This window comes from Fukomys damarensis, unplaced genomic scaffold, assembly GCF_012274545.1.
Source record: "Fukomys damarensis isolate Sample0158 unplaced genomic scaffold, DMR_v1.0_HiC HiC_scaffold_30, whole genome shotgun sequence".
NCBI classification, from domain to species: domain Eukaryota; kingdom Metazoa; phylum Chordata; class Mammalia; order Rodentia; family Bathyergidae; genus Fukomys; species Fukomys damarensis.
Genome location: NW_022900942.1, coordinates 62,490,181 through 62,511,085, shown reverse-complemented (window position 1 = coordinate 62,511,085; position 20,905 = coordinate 62,490,181). Strand labels below are relative to the sequence as shown.

The 20,905-nt window shown below is 43.0% G+C and overlaps 2 protein-coding genes across 2 annotated transcripts in view; one reads left to right on the top strand and one right to left on the bottom strand.

Moving 5' to 3' along the window:
• LOC104872429 (myosin regulatory light polypeptide 9) overlaps positions 1-1,687 on the bottom strand; it is an 8,938-nt gene extending 7,251 nt beyond the window's left edge. The window contains exon 1 of the mRNA XM_010638682.3: positions 1,529-1,687. The gene's annotated coding sequence lies outside the window, so the exon portion shown is untranslated. The remainder of the gene's footprint in view (positions 1-1,528) is intronic.
• A 159-nt stretch (positions 1,688-1,846) lies between these two features.
• Positions 1,847-20,905, top strand: part of Myom1 (myomesin 1) — a 140,244-nt gene continuing 121,185 nt past the window's right edge. Inside the window, exons 1-2 of the mRNA XM_010638739.3 lie at positions 1,847-2,645; positions 10,631-10,713. The gene's annotated coding sequence lies outside the window, so the exon portion shown is untranslated. The remainder of the gene's footprint in view (positions 2,646-10,630; positions 10,714-20,905) is intronic.

Below are 20,905 nucleotides of genomic sequence, written 5' to 3'. Positions count from 1 at the left end.
TGTTAATAAATTGTGTTTTTGTTTGTGTGTGTGTGTGTGTGTGTGTGTGTGTGTGTGTGTGTGTGTGTGTTCTGAGAGCTCCATGAGAAGAATCATTAAAGGCTAAAACAAAAGGGGGGATAAGAAACTTGCCATCTTAGATTAGATTAAAATATGGAAGTAGAAGGCAGAGACCACCAAAGCAGGTTTCCCCACATGCCACGCGCAGCCAGAAAATTTCTGAGATGGTGAAATGCAAGAATGTCTAGGAACTTCTACTTAGAGATTCTAAAAAATATATCTATAAAATAGAACCAACCATACTAAAGTACATGCTGCTTTAGCTAAAATGTAAGAGTCCAGCATTTATAAAATGGTTATAAATGTAAAACAACCCAGAAACTTTTTCTACAGAACACTTAAATCGAGAGTATACTGGACAATAAGGTATATCCTTGATTTTAAAAAAAAATTCCCATCCTAGAACTGCAAGGTGTGCTAGTACCTCGTTACTGTGCTTTCAAACGCTAGATCAAATCTACTTCTCATTTCATTAATGCATTCATTTTCAAATTTAAGAGATTTTTGTGCGAACATAGTCTTTAAATTTTTTTTTTTTCAAATTGAGGCTTCCGTTCCAACTAATTTTTGGTTTTTTGCAAACTTCCGGTTAAAGCCGGATTAGTTCTCTTAAACCGCCACACCCAAAAGTTCTTAACCACTTGACAAAGACAGCTGTGAAGGTTAACTTGACGATGAAGCTGAGCTTTTGGAAGTAAAATGCTTTTGTAGTTATCAAACAACTCCCAGAGCACAAAACAAACACCATTTTAATCAACATTCGCTTTCTTCACCTTTAGATATAAAACTCTGCATTTAAAAAGTTAAAATCTTAACCCATTTCTGTTGCAAAGGTTTCTAAGAACTCACAAGTTTTTAATAAATAAACCTACTGAACTACATTAAAAGGAAACTCCTCTTTCGCAGATTGATTTCACTCAGTCTCCACCCAAAAGGAAAATGGTATTTTATTCTGGAATTTTCCCTCCGGCCAAACTAAACCCCACATTCCTTTGTCCAACTATTAAACAAACAAACACACAAAAGCAGACAGGTTCTAGTTCCAGGAAGGGATCGTGAGCTCTAGTTTGAGTCGGTTATTGCTACGAAACGTAGTCGTACAGCTGCAGCAGCAGCTACAGCCAGGAGGACGGGGAGTCACTGGGCTCCGCTTTAGGCCCAAACTCCCTAGAATCCGACAAGTTTACATTAGACACTAAACTTAGCCCCGGAGTCAGCTCTGCGGGGGGGCTCGGGTTTCGCGGGCCCGGCAGTCGCCCAAGCTCACGGCGCCAGCGAGCCACATTTTCCGCGCTCCCACTTTGGACACAGAAGAGAAGTCTGCGTCCGGACCACTTGTGGCCGCAGCCTTCGATCCCACAGCCGACACCAGGACTCAGAACCTGGGCTCCCGCTCAACACCTGCCCAGATGCGCCCCCCGCCCTGCAGACACTGGTCCCTGGGTCGGCGACCGCGACCACCACTCACCCTGCGTAGCTGCGAGAACCACAGCACCCCCGCAAGCCCAGCGAAGCCGCTACCGCCGCCCCTTTACAGCCGGAGCCACAAAAAAAACAGCACTTCCGGCCACGCTTAGCACATCGGAAGGAAGCCGCGTCCCCACGGTCCACCAGCTGAGTGGGCTGGCTCCATGGGAGGGCGGCCGCGGGGGGACTGCCAGTGTGGTCAGGGCGCAGTGTTGAAGGACGGATTGAGATAAGGTATACGCCGACGGAACATAACGTGACGAATGCGTAGCGCTTCTTTACGTTTGATTACTGAGTCTCGTTTTTTACACCGCTTCTTGCACTTGAAGTCTCCCTCCCCCTTCCGTTTTCACAGATGGTTGCGACTGTCCTAGGACTTTACGTCTCCGCACATTCCAGAGCCCGGCGAGGGGCGGGGCCTCGAAGCCCAAGTCCTTGTAAGGAAATCGCGGAGAAGGACGCCGGGCCCACGTGACTAGCGCTCTTCTCGGCTCGCCTCGCTCTGGGATTCGGACTTCCGGCACGGAATAGTGCGCCTGCGCGGGGACCTGTGCGCGCATGCGCAGTACCTGGGTCCGGTCCCTGTTTGAAGAGGGGTGTGTTGAGTTAAGCTGCTTCCAAGCTGATGCAGTGCTTTGAGTTCCTGAGGTCCTTGGCCGAGTACCATGATTGTGGTCCAGTAAGGCTCCATAAGGTCGTGATTGGCTGAATCTTTTTCTTCAAAAAGTTTGCAAATGTACTTGCCAGAGCCTCTTTGTCCTTGATAAACTCACTGGAGCTAGAGGAAGACAGGTGACCCTGGCCCACCACTCTCCGCGATGCGAACTGCGACTTCGTGAAAATGGGAACGAAAACCTGGGCCTGCGTTTTCTCGGCTCACCCCCGCCCAGAGCGGCTTCTAACCACGGCTCTCAGAAAAGGAAGAGAAAGCCTCTTCGGGGTGTCTGTCCCCGCCGAGTCACTTCGCCCTGACCTCATCTGTTAGCCCAGCAAGGGGAATCCCGGCCCTCAGAAGCCCCGCACTGCAGCCTGGAACCGGTCCGGTCAGGTCCAGCTTTGTGCGAGGAACTCAGTAGCATTCCACCCATTACCAGTAACATTCCAAAGTTAACCTGGAGGTAAAGTCACTGGGGGGGGGTACCCGAATTCTATAGAACTGAAAAGAAGGCGGTTGGTTTCCCAGACTTCCACTGTACGAATCACTGGGGGTACTGGATAAAGATACAAATAATTGGGTGCTTTATCTCCAGTGAACTAACTAAGAGCAGGTTCTGGGAAGCCATGGATTTGGCAGTGGTCCAAAGCGACTCTTGTCTGAAAAATGGAGGACATACACAGAAGGCAGGCAGGGTCAGCACAAACACCAGGGGGCTTAGCAGTGGGGGCTGCGTTTGTTCTTGGAGTTTGGTTTTGGGACAGTGGTGCGCCTGCAGTGCACAGTGGTTCCACAGGGTGGTGGCCTGCCACCACCGGAGCAGGAGCCTTCCACCAACGTGCTCTCCTTCAGAAAAAAAATCCCTTTAGTTTAGACCACAGAAAGGAAATTGTTTCTCCTTCAACTTGAAAGCGATATTCACTTGCTTTTTTAGTGTTTTCCTCCACTCAGCCAGTCAACAGGTATTAAATAGCAACTACATCGCCAAAAGCACTATGGTGGGAACTGTGGCTTCAGGTTTTTCAAATTGAATAGATGTCACCTCCAGGATGGAGTTGGGAAGTGTAGTAGATAGGATGCATAGTTACGGAGCATCAGAAAACAACTATGGAACAGCTAACAGAGGAGGGAGTAAGCCTGTCAGAGGTGTTGTGGAAGATGTTTTGTGGGGACATCTTCCACAAGGCCTCTGTCAGGCTTACTGAAGTGAGTGCAGGATGGGAGAGAAACGTTCCAGACAAAGGGAGCAGCATGTGGTATTGAAGGTGATCAGAGGCCTGGCTGATTGAACACAAACTACACCATTTTTGGCAAGTTTCATTCGTTCATGTATTCATTTCATTGGTAGCTATGGATATACCACGGTGAGCAAGACAATGTGGAAAATTTTTAATACTCCATCTAATATTTTCATATTACATTTTGATGACTGGACTCCACCAAAGGCTCTAACTTTTCCAGAAGGTGCCATTTTGGGCCCTACAGATCTTTAAAAAATCGCAGGAAAATCTCCTTTGCATCTTTGCACCTTTTCTCTTTTTTGTGGAACTAGGGATTAACCCCAGGGCCCTCACACAGAAATACATTGCCAGCCCATTGTTTATTTTTAATTTTGAGACAAAGGCTTGCTAAGACACTAAATGGACCAGACTGGGCTCAAACTTGTGATCCTCCTGCTTCTGCTGCCTAGAGTACTGGGATGTCTTTTCAAACTTTTGACCAAAACTTGTAGTAAGAGATTTATATCACTAAATAATACCTGGTGATCTGTAATGCTTTCTAAGATTTTCTATTCTATAGAAAGTTCTATATTAGCTTAGGCTGCCATGCAAAATAAAGTACACACTGGGCAACTTCAGCAACAGAAATTACCCAGGCCAAGCTCTCAGTCACAGATCAAGGTGTCTGCTGATTTGGTTCCTGATGAGGTTCCTTCCTCTTTCAGGTTTGTTGAAGGCCACCTTGCCGTATCCTTACGTGGCACAGAGAGAAAACTATTTCCTCCTCATATAAAGACAGTGCTGTGAGAGTAGGAACTCTTTTAACCTTAATTATCTCCTAAAGAACCAACCTCCAAATATAGTCACCTTGCAGGTTAGACCTGCATTTGAATTGGAAGGGGATGCAATTCAGTCTATAGTGAATCAGATGCCTTTTAATTTTGTTTTTTTAATGTTTGAGATTCACTAAATGTGAATTTGTGATCCGCTAATGCTGTGATTCTCACCAGGGTGGGAAGGAGTGGATATTTGACCCTGGAGGAATAACTGTTGCTGTCTACAGACATTTTGGATGTTTACATCCAGGGTGCTGCCACCAGTATTTGGAGTGTGGTGGGAAGACATAGATGCCACTTAATGTCCTGTTATGCACAGGAAGCCCCAAATGGCAGAGCATTACTCAGCCCAAAATGTCAGGTGCTAGGATTGAGAAAAAAAACCACATGCTAATAATTTGGAGATTTGGTATTAATTGATAATTTGGATGTGCTATAAATACTAAAAGGACATTATATATAGCTTCTGCTTCAAGGTAAGGCATTTATTTTTGTGAGGTTGGATCTAAAGGGAGAAAGAGGAATTAACAGTCGTATTTGTTATGTTCTAGATATTTTTCATACACATTTCCAACATTCATTTATTTATTTTGCTACTGCGGAATGAACTCAGGACCTTGCACATGCGAGTCAGGCAGCAGCACCAGTGAGCTAAATCCCCAGCCCTCTTAACATTTAATTCTTGTAACCACTCTGTGAGGTAGTCATTACGACTTGCATCTCATAGGTAATTGAGGCTTAAAATAACTTCAGTGACATACACCATTTACCCAAATGGCAATAGGAGAAGCAGGATTATAACTTATGCCTCTGTCCAGGGGTAGGCTAGAGAAGAGGGAGGTTATATCCCTCACTCCTAATATAGTGTCTAATCTGTGGGTGCCAACAGATATTCAGTGACTACTTGCTCAAGTGCAAATAACTAGTCATGTCCCAAGGGAAAGTCCATATTTTATTTTAGCATAATATGCTCTCTTTTGTTCCAAAGGAAACTTCTTACCCAGACAATAGCAAGAATGCATAGGGAATTGACCCTTGATATTTACAACTTAAATCAATGATTTTCTGTTGAACACTTAGAATTTTTAATGCCTGTAAGAAACTGCTGAATTTTGAGAATCATGGCTTACATACTGATTTTCCTAACAAAAATGAAATTCTAATTCTTTATGTGTGAAATATTTATGATTTTAACAATCTTTTAATCTGAGAAAAAAATAGGAAGAGCTGCTTTCTTTTAAACGAATAAGCATGTTTCATGAAACCCGTATGAAAATGAATTTTAGAGCACCAAGGTAACAAATTGTATATTAAAGGGGTATAGAAAATTCTACATAAAGAATTGCTAAAGCCAGGAATGGTGTTGCTGGCTTTTAAAATTTAATCAGTTATTTTAAAATTCAAAAATGATAAGATAAAAGAAATATTGAACTGAGTTAAGGATATTTGGGCAAATACACTTTTTTGGGTAAGAATACTTTTTTCCTGTAGTGGTAAGGTTTTTTGAGGTGATAGGGATCAAACCCAGGGCCTTGTCCATGCTCAGCAAGCAATCTGTCATTGTGCTACATCCCAAGCCTTCATACTAGTAAATTTGAAAAAATAAGTTAAATAGGTAAATGCTTAGAAAAATTAAAATGCTAAACAAGAGGGCCGTGGATTTAGCTCAGTGGTTCTGCTGCCTGCCGTGTGAGCTCAAGGACCAGAGTTCAATCCCTGGTACCAAAAGTAAATAAATAGATAAATAAGTAAATAAAATACTAAACGAGATTCAAGAGAGAATAAAACAAAACAAAATGAAGAATAAGGATTGCCTAGCTGAGTCACCTGACTCTGAAAATTAAAGTAATGCTACTCCAGTTGTTTAAAAATTTCCTAATATTGTAAGCTGTTTTGAAATTGATAGCCTATCATAGCTGACACAAGTGACAGTTTATTAATGAATGCATGTAGTGATCAAGTTACTTTTATTGAATTAACTTTATGATGCAAATACTTTTCATCCCCAAATAAAACTACTTTAATACCTAAAACAAAAATTATAGTTTCATGTTAGGCAGCCTTTTTGTTCTTCATCTAAAAAAGGTAAAATAATAAAACCTGCTTTATTCCGTGATTGTGAGAATTAAGAGAGACAATTCATTTAAATTTCTTAGTTTATGAAATTTAACTTTGGCTGTATTGAACTCTGAATTTTGGAGTTTCCAGAGCCTGCTGTGACTGATTTATGTACAATTATTTGTCTACTGGACTGGAGAAAACAAGGCAATTGGTCACACTTCAGTGAGCGCAGACTTCAAGTGTGCCCCTTTATGCTTATGACATTTCATGTTCCCTTTCTCTTAGATGTCAACTTTATGCCTTCTGTCTTCTCACATCTCTAATACCTTCTACCCCATCCTCACTCTCAACTGATGGCCTTGCTTCTAAGTCACTGAGAAAGTAATGACTCCACAAGGTCCCATATATTTACCCACCATCCAACATCTGTCCACAGATTTTGTCCTCTCCTGTCTTTCCTATTAACTAAAGGGCAATTCTCCTTGCTCCTACAAAAAGCCATTTCCTCCATCATCTTGCTTATATCCCACAATAACTCTGCCCTCTCCTGCATCATTAGGTTCTTTCTCTCCATTGGATTATTCCCAGTAACAATGATGTTGGAATGCATCCCATATGTGAAAGGCAACAGTATCCAGGCCTAAAGATATCTGTGCCCTAATTCCGAGAACTGGTGAACATGTTAAGTTATGTAGCAAAGGGAAATTAAGGTAGAAGATGGAATTAGATTGCTGCTGAGCTGACCTCATGAGCTGTTGTCCTGTATTGTCCCAGTGGGCCCAATGCCATCACAAGGGATCTTCAAAGGAAAAGGAGGTAAAAGAAATGAGAGGGAAGAGTGACTGGCAGAATGGTCAGAGAGAGGTGGTGTTTCTGGCTTGCAAGATGGAGGAAGGCAGCCAGGAGCCAAGGACTGCACCAGGTGCCTCCAGAAGCTGGGAAAGGCATGAAAACTGATTCTCCACTGGCACCTTCAGAAAGGAACACAGTATTCTTGACATCTTGAATTTAGGCCAGTGAGGCTTGTGTTGGACTTCTAACCTACAGAACTGTAAGATAAGGTGTATCATTTTAAGTCACTATGTTTTTGTTAATTTGTTTTACCAGCAACAGATATATACTAATATACAGTATTTTGAACAACAGCAAAAATCCACTTTCTGAAAGCACTTTCTTTCTCCAGGCATTGTTGTCCTCCTTTGCTTTGTATAATAAAACTCTTTTAAGGAGTCATCCATACTCATTGTCTCTAGTTCTCCCTCTTCCCATTTTTAAAAAATGTTGTGTAATACACATCATAAAACTTTCCGTCTTTCCTGTCTTTATATTCACATTGCTGTGCAGCCTTCACCAACATCCATTGCTATAACTCTTTCAGCTTATAAAACTGAAACTCTGTGCCTGTTAAACATAATTCCCCACTCCTCTCTTCCCTTATACACTAGCGACCACCATTCTACTTTTGTATACTTTTGACTACTTAAATACAGTATTTGTCTACTTGTTACTGGCTTATTTAGTGTAGTTCCCTCAGGGATCATCCATGTTGCACCATATATCACAATTTCTTTCCTTTTTAATGCTGAATAATACTCCATTGTATGCATGTACCACATTTTGCTTGTCCATCCATCTTTTAATGGACATTGGGTTGCTACCACGTTCTAGCCATGAACTAGTAGTACTAAGAATAGTACTGGAATGAACATGGGTATACAAATTCGGTTATAATGAATACACTATACTAAGTCTTCCCTGCAAGTCCTTCAAATATGTGTTCATCAAGGTCATCAATGACCTCCATGTCTTTGTGGCCAGTTCTCAGTCTTCATGTAGCATTCAACAGAGCGATCACTCCTCTCTGTAAAACACTGCTCTGGCTTCCAGGATGCCGCATTCCCGGTGCCCTCCTTCTGGCTACTCTTCAGTCTCTTTTGCCAGTCCGTCCTACTTTCTGTGGTAATCAGTGCTTGGATCGCTTCTCATTTCTGTTGACATTTCCTTTCAATCCTGGCCTCGTCCACTCTCAGGGCTTTTAGTGCTACTTATATACCTGCCATCCCCAAGCATGCATTTCTGGCCAAGGTCTCTGCTCTGCACTCTAGACTTACATGTCTAATACTCATTTAACATCTCCATGAAGAGGTCTAATAGATAGCAAAATCGTCACATTCTGAAATTGATCCTCCCTTTTTACCTCTCAACGTGGCTTTCTTTGCTCTCCTCCATCACGGTAATGGCAGGTCTATCCTTTAAGTTGCTTCAGTCAAAATCCTGACTCATCTTTTCCTTTCATGCCTCTGACCCTTTCTTTCATTCAATCCTGGTAGAGTTTTCGTCTGCTTAGTCCCTAGAAGTATCTCCGGAGCTTAAATCAGTAATTAGTGCAGCTTTTTGTTTTAACTCCTTCAAAATATTTATCTGGAATTTGTCCAAGTTATTTTCATCTCAAGATGAGATTTTTACACTTGTAGTCCTCCTCCATTAGCCTCACAGAGTTCTGGGATTACAGGCACGTGCCACCATACTCGACTAGAAAATGACCCTTTTCCGTCAGGGAGTAGAATGTGCCGTAGTTCTGCCCAACACGCTCCCAGACTGTCTCACCTCAGAGTGAAGCTAAGTGCTTCACAATGGCCTACAAGGCTGCAGGAGCTAACATCTTGGAAAACTTCTCTGACCTCATTTTCTACTTCTTACCTTTCCAAACCTGCTTAGCCATACTTATATCCCTAATGTTTCTTGAAGAAGTCAGGTGTTTTTCCACCTCAGGACCTTTGCATTTGATGTCCCTTCTGATTTTCATGCTTGCTCCTCTAGTAGTTTTACTGCTATTCCCCCAACTCTTTCTGGTCTTCACTCAGACATCGTCATCTTAGTCGAGCCTTCTCATCATTCTGTTTATGGTCCACATCCACCTTTCACCTTCTTGTTTTATTGTTACCCTTGCCTTACTGCCCGTGATACACTATACACTTTACTTACTCATCTTGTTTACTGTCTACCTTCAGTACTAAGAGGAGTTAGGGGTCCACATTCTTTACCAAAGGATTCCAACATCCAGAAGCGTAATTAGCACATTGCAGGTATTGACTACCTAAAAATGCATATTGAAGGAATGAATAACTGGAAGGTGGAGTGACTGGAAAGTGGTAGAAAGATGACTCTGATGGGCAAGCAGGGACCACAGCCTGAGTGACTTCTCTGTGTATTCTTGAAAGCCAGTAAATTTCCACTTACTTCTCCTGACTATGGGATTAGCTTGATCAGAATTGTACTCTCTTAGAATTGCTCTGGTAATAGTATGGAGGGTCTGGAGAGGGTGAGCCTGGGAGACAAAGGAATCAGGATTTCTGCTTAATAATAATCCCATTCACGGAAGCAAGGAAGACAGGAAAGATAGACTGGAGAGTAGGGTGTGCTGATGGTAGACGCTGTGACAGCTATTGTTTGGGGCATTTAGAGGTGATGCGAAATGTACTGAATCCTTCATGAAAATACAGCATAAAGAGAGAAAAAAGTAGTGGAGGATATATTGATGCAATTTTTATGTAACAAAATCTAGAACAAGATAAAAATGGGACTGATGGAAAAACTATTAAAAGGGATAAAGTTTTCTGGAATTGAAACAGTCAAAAATCTTCATTCAGGTGGAACATGCACTTTCAAAGACAAATGATAAAAGCTTCTGGAGAAAAAGAACAATGGATTGCCTGCAGTGGCGCAGTAGTCTGGCCAGATGTCTCCCTCCAGCAACAAAACAGGCTAAGGTGGCGCAGCTGTCTGCCTAAGGCTATGAGAAGCACCAGCCCCTCCACATACAGCTGTGTGGGCTTCATGCATAGCACCTGTCAGCCCTTTCTGGAGAGTTCTGGATGCTGGCCTTTCTAGAATCTGGTCTAGAGACTGATCTCCTTGCTTCTTTTAGTTCCTGAGGTGGAAAATTAACTAAAGATTACAAAATTGATTTCAGTCTTGGCGCGTGTCCTGAATAGTTCTGAAAACTAATGTCCTCAGCATCTGGGACAGCTGCCAAAATTCAGAGGTAACAGGAACATCGTGTTTAGCATCCTATTCTGCTGAAAAATATTGGATCATTTAGGATTGTTTTTTACTTTCCCATCTAGCTTTTAAGTATGTTCTATATTTTATGACAGCTAAGTCAATTTTTTTCAATTCATACTTTTAACAATAATAAAACAATCAACAGTTTATTATTGAGCTCTCTTTATCGAGCACTTCACACAAGGCAGGCTTTCTGGTAAGTTTTATTAACATTACCGCTCAGCAACATTACCTGCAAGCTACTGATTGTCACCTCCATCTTACAGGTCGGGACCTGAAGCTTTCAGAGGTCAGTGACCTTCCTGTGGTCATAGCGTGGCTAAGAGGACAAAACAGGAATCCGACGCAGGTCTGTATGACTTCAACACCTGCACTGTCCATCTTACACCATATGGATTGGTGAAGTGTGCTAACTATTAGTAAGAGTGATCGTGTTAATTTGGAGTAGGAATATAGATTTACCTGAAACACTGGCTGTGTTAGCCAGCCTTCCATCACTGGAAGAATATACCTGAGATAAGCAACCTAAAAGGAGGAAGGCTTATTTTGGCTCATCGTTCCAGATGTTTCTGCCCATGGGCTCTTGGTCCTGTTGCTTTGGGCCTATAGAGGCACAGTACAAAATGACAGGAGTGTGTTGCAGAGTAGGCCTGTCCATCTCATGGTAGTTGGGAAGCAAAGAGAGAGAAGAGGGAGTTAAGGTCCCAATACCCCTTCAAGGGCACCCCCGAAATGGCTTGACATCTTAGATTCCACCACCTCCCAACAGCACCAAAGTTAGGGACCACACTTTCAACACAGAGCATTTGGGGGACATTTGTCCAAACCATAGCATTCACCTAGTTCCTTGTTTTTCCCGGGGGAGGAGACTCTGTGATTTCTTGCAGATCTCTGTAGCAAGGGGTAATTGTACCGAAATCAGTGCCTTGGGAAAATACCAACTCTGCCAGCCATGTGAATATGTTACAGTGTTTGATTCAGAGTTCTCCTTTCCCTGGAGAAATAACAGCAGGTAAAAGCAATTCCTACGGACAATTTCCATTTTAATAAACTTGTCAGCACTTCACGTAGGACACCTCCCCTGGCATTGCCCTGCAGAGTGCCACATCAGTTAAGCATTCAGACGCTGGTCTTGCAGTGCTGCCGAGTAATCCCTGAGAAGCCAAAGATCTGGAGGTTAGATCCGAGGGCCTCGCCGCGGTTAGTGTTTCTCAGTGTCTTCCTGTATGCTGCACCCCATTATTTGCTTTAGGAAGAAGAAAGAGCCGTGATATTAGGATGGACACACTTCCCAAGAGATCTTTGTTCCCTTGTATTCCCAGGACCTTTTAGAATTCCCGGCTGGTAGACATGCTCGCTCTTACATTAAGGCTGTGTGTGTACTTTACTTAAGAACTGTGGGGCACAGGCAGTGGAAAAAGAAGGTGGATTTAGGAAGCGGCTAGATGATGAAAGTAATCCCGTGTTGAAACTCAACCAGTTAAATGTTACCAAACCTTGGTATGGTCTGCTGGGTCCAACATGAAATCTTGGTACATAGGTGGCCAGATCAGCTACAGACAGGCTAGGTCTTGTTCAGGCAAATAGGCTTAGTGAGAATTGTTGTCCAAGGCAGGAAAGAGCGATGAATGAAGTCCATAGTATCACTGTATTTTTTTAGTAATTCTTTCTGTTTTTATACTCTTTCATCTATACTGCTTCATTAAGGTCCTTGCCTTAGCATAACTTTGAAACATTAAAAAGAAACAAAATTCTAAGCCTCCAGACCAGCTGGTAATAAGAATAAAAGCTGAAAAATTGGCCAAAGAATGAAAAATAGTAATAGAAATACATTTAAAACTACAGAGTTCAAGGGCCGGGGATTTAGCTCAGTGGTTCCGCCGCCTGCCTTGCAAGCACAAGGACCCCGAATTCGATCCCTGGTACCCCCCCAAAAAAAACCAAACTACAGAGCTCAACACATGATTTTCCAAGTGTAATAAATAACGGGGAAGGGGCATGTCAAGGAAAAGAAGACATAATTTAGGGACACTCAGAGGAACTGGATCTAAACTGGAGAGGTTGAAAGCAGGTAGCTTCAGGCTTGCAGGATTGGATCCTTGGTTTCTCTCTCACAGGCCACATGGCGGTTGCACTGCTGTGTCTTTAAGCAGCAATAAGTGCAATATTTGTTTGCACCTGCCAGACAGGCTCTGTGCCACTGAGCTACATCCCCAGCCCTGTTTTGCTTACTCTTCATCAACTGTCTTTCTCTGCCAACCTTAGTTTTGATCCCTCATGACTTCGGGTGCCATGGTTTGCTTGTTTTATTCCAAATACATCCAAAGCATCTCTTGATTAGTGTTTCCATCTCTTGCCCCTGCTAGTAAGTGTATTGGCTATGAACATTTCCAAATTCCAATTCTCAAGGAAGCATTTGGTTCGCTTGGCTTGCTTGCCTCTTTGGCCCTGGCTGCTGGCCAGGGTGCACATACAAAATGACCCTAACTTGTGGTCCATGATCGGGGGTCACGTGATACTGAACACCCCTAGGTGCTGGCGGCAGGGAAGCTTTTTCAGGAAGGGGTGCACTTGCCTGTCTGGCAAAGAGAACGAGTCTCGTAGAACTGGATCCATATCCCAGCTCTGCTATCCACTAGCTTTCTGACTTTGGGTTTCTCATTTATAATTTGGGAATAACAGCCATGCAGGGCTTTTGTAAAAGAAAAAATTAACTTAATATCTGTAAAACGCTGATATAGCATTTAGCACGCGGTGAGTCTCAACTAATGGTGGCCGATTTATTGTGATATTAACACATTAAAAGGATCTTAACAAATCAGTGCACATGGTAAAAGGTCAAAAGATATTCAAGAGGAAAGTGAAATAATTAACATTTAAGGAAATGTGCACACTTGCAGAGAATTTTAAAATGCATTTTAAAAAGGATATATCTTGCCAAAATAAAATTAAACATTCTAATATGGAGCATGGAGCTAAGAACACGTTTATATTTGGTCAATGGCATTATTATAGATTAGCGTAATAAGTCCAAATAGCAATATCATAATCATACTTCAATTCATAGTACCTTCTGGGAAAATACTTCCCAAGGCAGTAACTGAAAAGGAAAACTATGATTTGTATAAACATCTATAGCTTTCTTCTTAATTCAGAGGCTTTCATCACTTTAGAACTAAAAGAGCCCTGAGAGATTTTTTTTCCTCTTGGGTTGCATTTAGGAGCTTTTCGGAAGCACTCCTGCCCCACTCTGCCAGCGACTGAGTTAATTTTCCTGGAATTTGGCAAAGCACAGCCAAAGAGTCCCTCAGGTTCTTGTGGCACAGTATGTGCACCTGGCAGCGAACCAGCGTGGCCACGTCCACCGCCGCCCCTCACGGGGAACTGGAAGCCCTTTCGTGCGCTTCCTCCCTCCGCTGGGGCCGAGTCTCCAGTCCCCGTGAGTGAGGCGAGGGTCTGTCCGAGCCTGCTGAAGAGGGGCGGCCCTTGCAGAATGCTGGTGCGACGCACGTAACATGACGATTGTCCTCTTAGTTATTTTAAACTTCCATGGCGTCAGGGCGTTCGTGTTGTGCGGCCATCGCTGCTGTCCACCTCCAGACCTTTCTCATCATCCCTAACTGAAACTTGTAGGGGAAGAGTCTCCAAACCCGAACCAGAGCATCTCCCTCTGCTTGTGGGCCCCGAGGCCGAGGCCGAGTGCCAGGCTGGCGGCTGGACAGCGCTTCCTGAGCCCGGCAGAGCTCTCATAACAATGGGGTGGGAGCGGGGTGCACCTCACTCCCCAACGACTCTTCTTGTCTTTGATCCTGCCTTTTGCTGTTTTTAAGTGGAGCCCTGCAAACGCTGTAGCTTAGTACAGTAGAGAGTAACTTCGGTTCGCTGCAGCCCACTGCCGTCTGCACTCTGTAAGCGACCCCTGATACACCCCTGGTCACCAGGCTGGCCCTGTCCAGGTCATTTCAACTATTGATGCCGTCTCGGTTTAGACACAAATGTTTATTTTAGGTCTCTGCTGGAAATCTGTGAAACAAACGCCATCCCTATTAAACACTCTCCATTCACCTGCTCTGCTGCCCCAGCCCCTGACCTCTGCCACTACACTTTCTGTGGCTCTGATTTTGATTGTTCCAGCACGTGTAAGCGGAAGCACCCAGTATTCATCCCTTGTGACTGTCTGATTTCTCTTAGCACGATGTCTGCGAGTTTAAGTCTTTTTCAGGATTAATGCTCTTTCTCTCTACCCCCTTGTGCTTTTCACCAAAGGCCCTGTTTCTCCCATGCTCAGAATCACCCCATCCCACCCCATCTCCTGTCCTAGTGTTACGGAAGGAATCAGTAAGTGACACACAGAGAGGCAGCAGAATGGAAGTAAAATAACAAATTTACTCATCAACAAGGGTTGATCACACATAAGCCATGCCTGGATCAACGACACTCTGGGTCACAACTCCTCCTTTCATAGGGTTTCACAGCCTTGGCTTCATGTGGGTGGTTACATTTCACTCTCACAGTTCAAATCACGGCCACAGGATAGTTCATCTTTTCAACCCAGATTTAGCAGTTCTCTGCCGTTGGGGAGTTCACCTTTAAGATTCGCCTAGTTGTCTATTCCAGTCCGTAGGAAGGGGTGTTCAACGTTAGCAATGGGTTCTTTCATCCAGACGCTCTTACGATCAGGTGGCTCCAGTCTCTTCGGAGCTCAAGGCCTTGCTGTGCCCTGTTGTCTCAGGGTCGGACCAATGCCTCATTCAGCAGTTAGTGCCTTCGGTGCCTATTAGTTCTGAGCTGAACAAAGCAAATGGCTGTTAGAGACAGCAGAAGCCATTTGACATTGTAACGCTTTATAGGTTTTTGCTATTTATAAAAGTTTTCCCTATCATGGCAGCCCTGCCTTTCCAATCTCTTCCTATTCTGGGCAGAACAGGAAAAGCAGACTCTGAGTTTGCAGCTCCGGCCACCAATCTGAAGGTTCATTTTGTTTTGACATCTTTATTTCTGCTTCACTGTGGACTATGGAGGACAGAGGATTCTTGTGGTCTGGAAAAAGAGGAGGAGGAAACACAGAACACAGTCAGTTTAATACGTGGAGATATATACCTGCCTCAGACGTAAAAATAGTATCTTTGTGATTAAAATAACTGAGGAAGTTATAGAAATTTATCAGAAGTGGTTTGTTTTAATTGATGAGGCTGTATAGCCTATTAAGGATTCTGAATTTGAATCCTAGCTCTAATCCTTCTTAGCTGTGTGTCCTAGAGCAAGTTATTGAGCTTCTCTGTGCCACAGCTCTCTCACGAGTGAAAAACACATAATAATAACAGTACAAGCTGCGTGTGGTGTGATCCCAGCACCCAGGAGGCTGAAGCAGAATGGTCATGAGTTCAAGACCAGCTTGAACAGCTTCACAGCGTCGTCCCGTTGGAACTGGCAGTCAGCGAACCAGCGTAGAATATGCTGTGGTCACTGCTGGGAACAGCAATGACCTTTGTGACACAGAAGTCAGTGTTCATGAACCGAAGCCAGCTAAGCTGTTGGTTTGCATAGAGGGTAAAAATCTCTGTTCTGTAACAGTTCTTTTTAAGTTGTGGTTGAATATACACAACAGTCAAGGGCCGGGGATTTAGCTCAGTGGTTCTACCTTCTGCCTAACAGGTGCAAGGTCCTCAGTTCGATCCCTGGTACCAAAAAACAGAGCAAAACAAAACAAAAATACATTCATTTTGCCGTCTTAACCAATTTTAAGGGTGCAGTTCAATGAACTGTTTTCTCTTGCAGAACTGAAATTCTGTGTCCAATAAACAAGAATTCCCTGTACCTTTGTTCCATGTCTTTACAGGTTTGACTTCCCTAGGTGCCTCGTCGGAGTGGTTTTGTCATTGTGTGCCTGAGTGACTCTTCTTAGGTCTTCAAGGCCCATCCACATTGTAGCATGTGTCCTGATTTCATCTGTTTTTTAGGTTGAATAATATTCCATTGTATGTATATACATGTTAAGGTTCTTGGTACCATTGTAATTGTATTTATTTTAAAGATAAAGCAAAAAAGGAAAATAGAGAAAATGAAAGGTAAAACATCTCGTCATTTGGAAGTAATTTTCGTTAATATTGGGTGAACATCATCGCAAACATCTATTTACGGATAGAGAAATAGGCATATAGAAGTAACTCTAGAAAATGGACTTCATGTCTTTTTTCCCCTGATACCGATGGCACCTTTGAGCTGTAAAGCAGGACGGCTTCTCGTTCATGGGCCTGATCCTGGAATCTGTCTAGCGCTGAGCCACACACATGCTGGGAGAGTCTCACAGCCCTTCTCCCTCAGTCAGCCGGCCTACCCTTTGCCACGCTGACTCTCAGCTCCGGGCTGTTCTGTCTCTATGTAGTGTCTGGTTCTGGGTTCCTGTGGCAGGTCAGCGTCACCCCTTCTACCTGCTCCCTTCTGTCTGGGGGCAGGATTTTATCAGCCTGTACCCTTTGGCCCATAACCCTGGGCCAGGTGCACTTTGGCATCCAAGGGCTTCCCTCCCCTCTCCAGATAGGGGAAGAGATTTTGGACAGGCGCAGAGAAGGTCCTTGCGATGGAGAAAGGATCTCAGGAGAGAAGAAGATGGGCAACTAGAAAATAATAGAATGGAATTCCATTATGTGGTTATAAGGGCCTCCATGGTATTGTTTGTGCCTTCTCGTGGCCTGGATTCCAATTTCAGGACAGTGCAGTAGTCCCAGAGCTGAGTCGAGTAGGAGCCCTGTCCTACTACTCACCTGCCAGGGCCGCATTGTTGCAGGCTTGCCCCTTTCCAGGACCATTGGCCCAGGAATTCTTGCCATCCCTAGCTGAGGAGAGAGCCTAAGTGGGTCCCTCCCAGTCTGGAGGGTCTGATATAAGACAGGGACTATGTTGGCTTCCCGTCCCCATTACCCAGATACAGGCAATGTTAGCAGGAGCTCTAACTTTACATCTGGATGTAGTTCAGCTAGTTTATATCTAGTTCATTTAATAGGTGAAATTTGCCTTCTGATTATAGTGCTAGTGTAAGGGGTTCTTTAGTTATTTAGCTTACAAATAGGCAGCTAGCAAGACAGGCCCAAGAGGGAGTCGGTGGTCAGCCACACTGATAGGAGTTAGAGTAAGAATAGGCAGTAGGATTTGACCCGTTGACCCAGGAAGTAGTTCCTCTGAAAGCAGTTCCTCCAGTGTAATGGAGTACAAACCCCTCTCTACATCCGAGGTGGAGTTTCAAGGAATTTAAAAATACAGAATAACCACTTTTCTTTTAAACTTGGTTTCCTTTAAACTCCGCACACTGAGTAACTGGTTTAGAGAGGCTTAGTCCCAACTGGTCATCCAAAACCCACAGAGCCACCTGTGCTAGGTGACCCCGGGATGCCGGGTAGATTCCCATAAAAGAGTCTGGACAAGAGCCCACAGGATACCCTACTTTCTAGAACCCCTTCCACCTTCCAGGAGCTTGCTTTCTTCTTATACTTTCAGTAAACACTTCCCCTTTCACTAGCTCCTTTCTGTCTTCAGTTTCATTCTTCTACTTTGTGAGACAGTGTGTTCTGCTTGTGCAACAATAGCTGTTTCACTGAGCTCTGTCTTTTAGCCTTTTCCATCATCATCATGCGCTCCTTGTAACCTTCAGACTTAAAGAAATAATAGCCTCATTAGCCTCAATGACGAATGGGCGGGAACGGCAGTTCTGTCAGCTGGACCTGCCCTTAGCCAGGTGGATGACCACCAGAGCTGCTGGTGTGGGGGCAGGGGTCAGTCATCTGTAGCTTTCCATGACGTCTGCTCTGGTAAGCTTGCTATGTCTCCATTCTTAGTCTTTGACATACAAATACAACTATTTCCATTGAAAGAAAGAAAGGCCTCAAGTTCAAGACCAGCTTGGGTAACCAAGTAAGACTCTGTTTCAAAATAAAACATAACGAGGGACGCGGATTTAGCTCAGCAATGGAGCACCCCTAGGCGCACTTCCTAGCTTCCCGCCCCATGCACAGATAATGCATTGAAACACATTTCTGTAGTATTTCCAGTAGAGTAGGAATTAAAATCATGCAGGAGACCTTAGGAAGGAGCATTTCAGATGTGAGCTTTGGGAGCAAGAAGGGTTTGTTTTATCCACTATGCACCCCTAATTATTCCATGCAGGATATTGCCGATCAGCTTATTAGCAAGGTAAGACTAAAATAGTCACTTTTTGGATGGATAGCTCAGATCTTTAGAGCTGGGGATCACCTTAGAGATCATCAATCTTCAATACTTTATTTTATAGTTGAAAAAAATCAAGCTTCAGAGAGGTGAAATGATTTCTGAAAGTCACGCAGTAAACAAGATTAGATAGGTGCAAAATACCCTTACCCTCCTCTAATACATGTGTGTACGTGACACACACAAGTATGTATATTTAACAGTCAACTATAAGTCGGAGGATACACCTCAGCTCTCCTATATCCTGTAAGTATTCTATGTTAACTGGTAACTATGACTTTCAAACGAGCTCACTGGGCCGAGTGTGTGGTGCACACCTGTAATCTGAGCACATAGGAGGCTGAGGCAGGACGATCACTATAAGTTCAAGGCCAGCCTGGCCTACATAGTGAGTTCAAGAACAGTCTGAACTATATAATGAGACCTTATCTCAAAAAAACAAAAAGAGAAGAAAATAAAGATTAAATAAATAAATACAAATAACCAAAAAAGCTCACTGAACAAGTTAAGCTTCTATCAAAAGCATCTGCATTGGAGAAATACTGGTCAGAGTTTGGAAATTCTTATTTTTCCTGGTATAGGGGATTGACTCAGGACCTTGTGCTTGTGAGGCAGGCATGGTGCCACTGAGCTAAATCCCTGGCTGGAAATTCTTTATTATAGGCCCTAACAGCCTTTTTTTTTTTTTTTCCTTCTCCATACCTAGCACAGTTCTAGATTTTGCCCTTTTGGTTCCTGTTTTGAAAGGTGGGGGATTTGTATTGGTTTTGCTTTGTACAGATATAAAAGCTAATCACCTTCTGCCGGTGTCATTGCACCTACCCCGTTATAGCATAATTTTTCTTAAAGAGTCTTTGTCTCCTCAGCCATACAGACACTGCTTTGAGGGCACGATCCAGTCACCTCTGTGCCCCAGAGCACAGCACAATACCTGAAATATTGGTAGGGTTTTCAAATGCTTAAGGAACCGAGCTGGGTAAATGTTGAGTCTTTATTTTTACATATTATGAATATATAGGGCTTTTCTGTCAGTTAAGATGAGCCACTTAAGACAAAACTTTCTAAATATCAGTTGAAATTTAGTTGTTTTTTAAACATTTCTTTCTTTTGGGGGGGGTGTTTGTTTGTTTGTTTGTTTGGTGGTGGTACTGGGGATTGAACTCAGGACCTTGCACTTGCCAGGCAGGCGGGGTGCCACTGAGCTGCATCCCCTGGTCTTCTGTGTTTTATTTTTTTAAAAGAATATTTCTTTTGTTTATTCCCTCATGTACAGAGCAGTGATTTGCTATTAATTATTTCATCAACTACTGTAAGCTTTCTTTTGGGGGGTGTTTGTTTGTTTGTTTGTTTGGTGGTGGTACTGGGGATTGAACTCAGGACCTTGCACTTGCCAGGCAGGCGGGGTGCCACTGAGCTGCATCCCCTGGTCTTCTGTGTTTTATTTTTTTAAAAGAATATTTCTTTTGTTTATTCCCTCATGTACAGAGCAGTGATTTGCTATTAATTATTTCATCAACTACTGTAAAATGAAAATAAGCTGACAAAATGCTAGGTGGCTAAATAGAACTTATACATTTATTTTTGGCTTTTAGAATACTCTAGTGCTAGTTTTACATGTTGCTTTACACTTATAAAATATTAGCATTCTCCCAATTTATTTGAAAAGGACTATATATCTACTTTAAGACCACTTTAAAAAACTAACTACAATTCTTAAAGCAAATATTTTCTGAAGTCTCCAGACTGTTACAGTTATATGCTTTTATTTAGTTAGTTATTTAGTTAGTTAGTTATTGGTTTTTTTGAAACAGGATCTTTCTGTGTAGTTCAGGCTGGCCTTGAATTCACTATGTAGCACAGGCTGGCTTCCAACTTGTGGCAATACTCCTGCCTCAGCCTCCCAAGTGCTGGGATGACAGGCATGTACTACCATACCTGGCAGTTAAATGCTTTTTAAAAACTTTTTCATTAGATCAGTTTCTGGGAAGTTTGAAATTAACAAGTTATTAGGTTTGCAGAATAATTACACATCTGTAAGGGTATTGTAGATAAACTACAGTAATTACACATCAGAACGAGTATACATCTGTAACAGAATGGAGACTAAATCACAATAATTGATTGGAATGAGCCCAACTAAATTTTCTTTATTAGTTTATTAGCCAATACATCATTATGTGACTTATTATATGGATATTATTCTGGATAAAACTGCTTTTAGAAAAAGCTAAACCTAGATGATGCCACAGCAGAAATGTCACTTAGGACGCTGGTCTGAGTGCTATCCGTACTTCTTTTTTTTTTTTTTTTTTTTTTTTTTT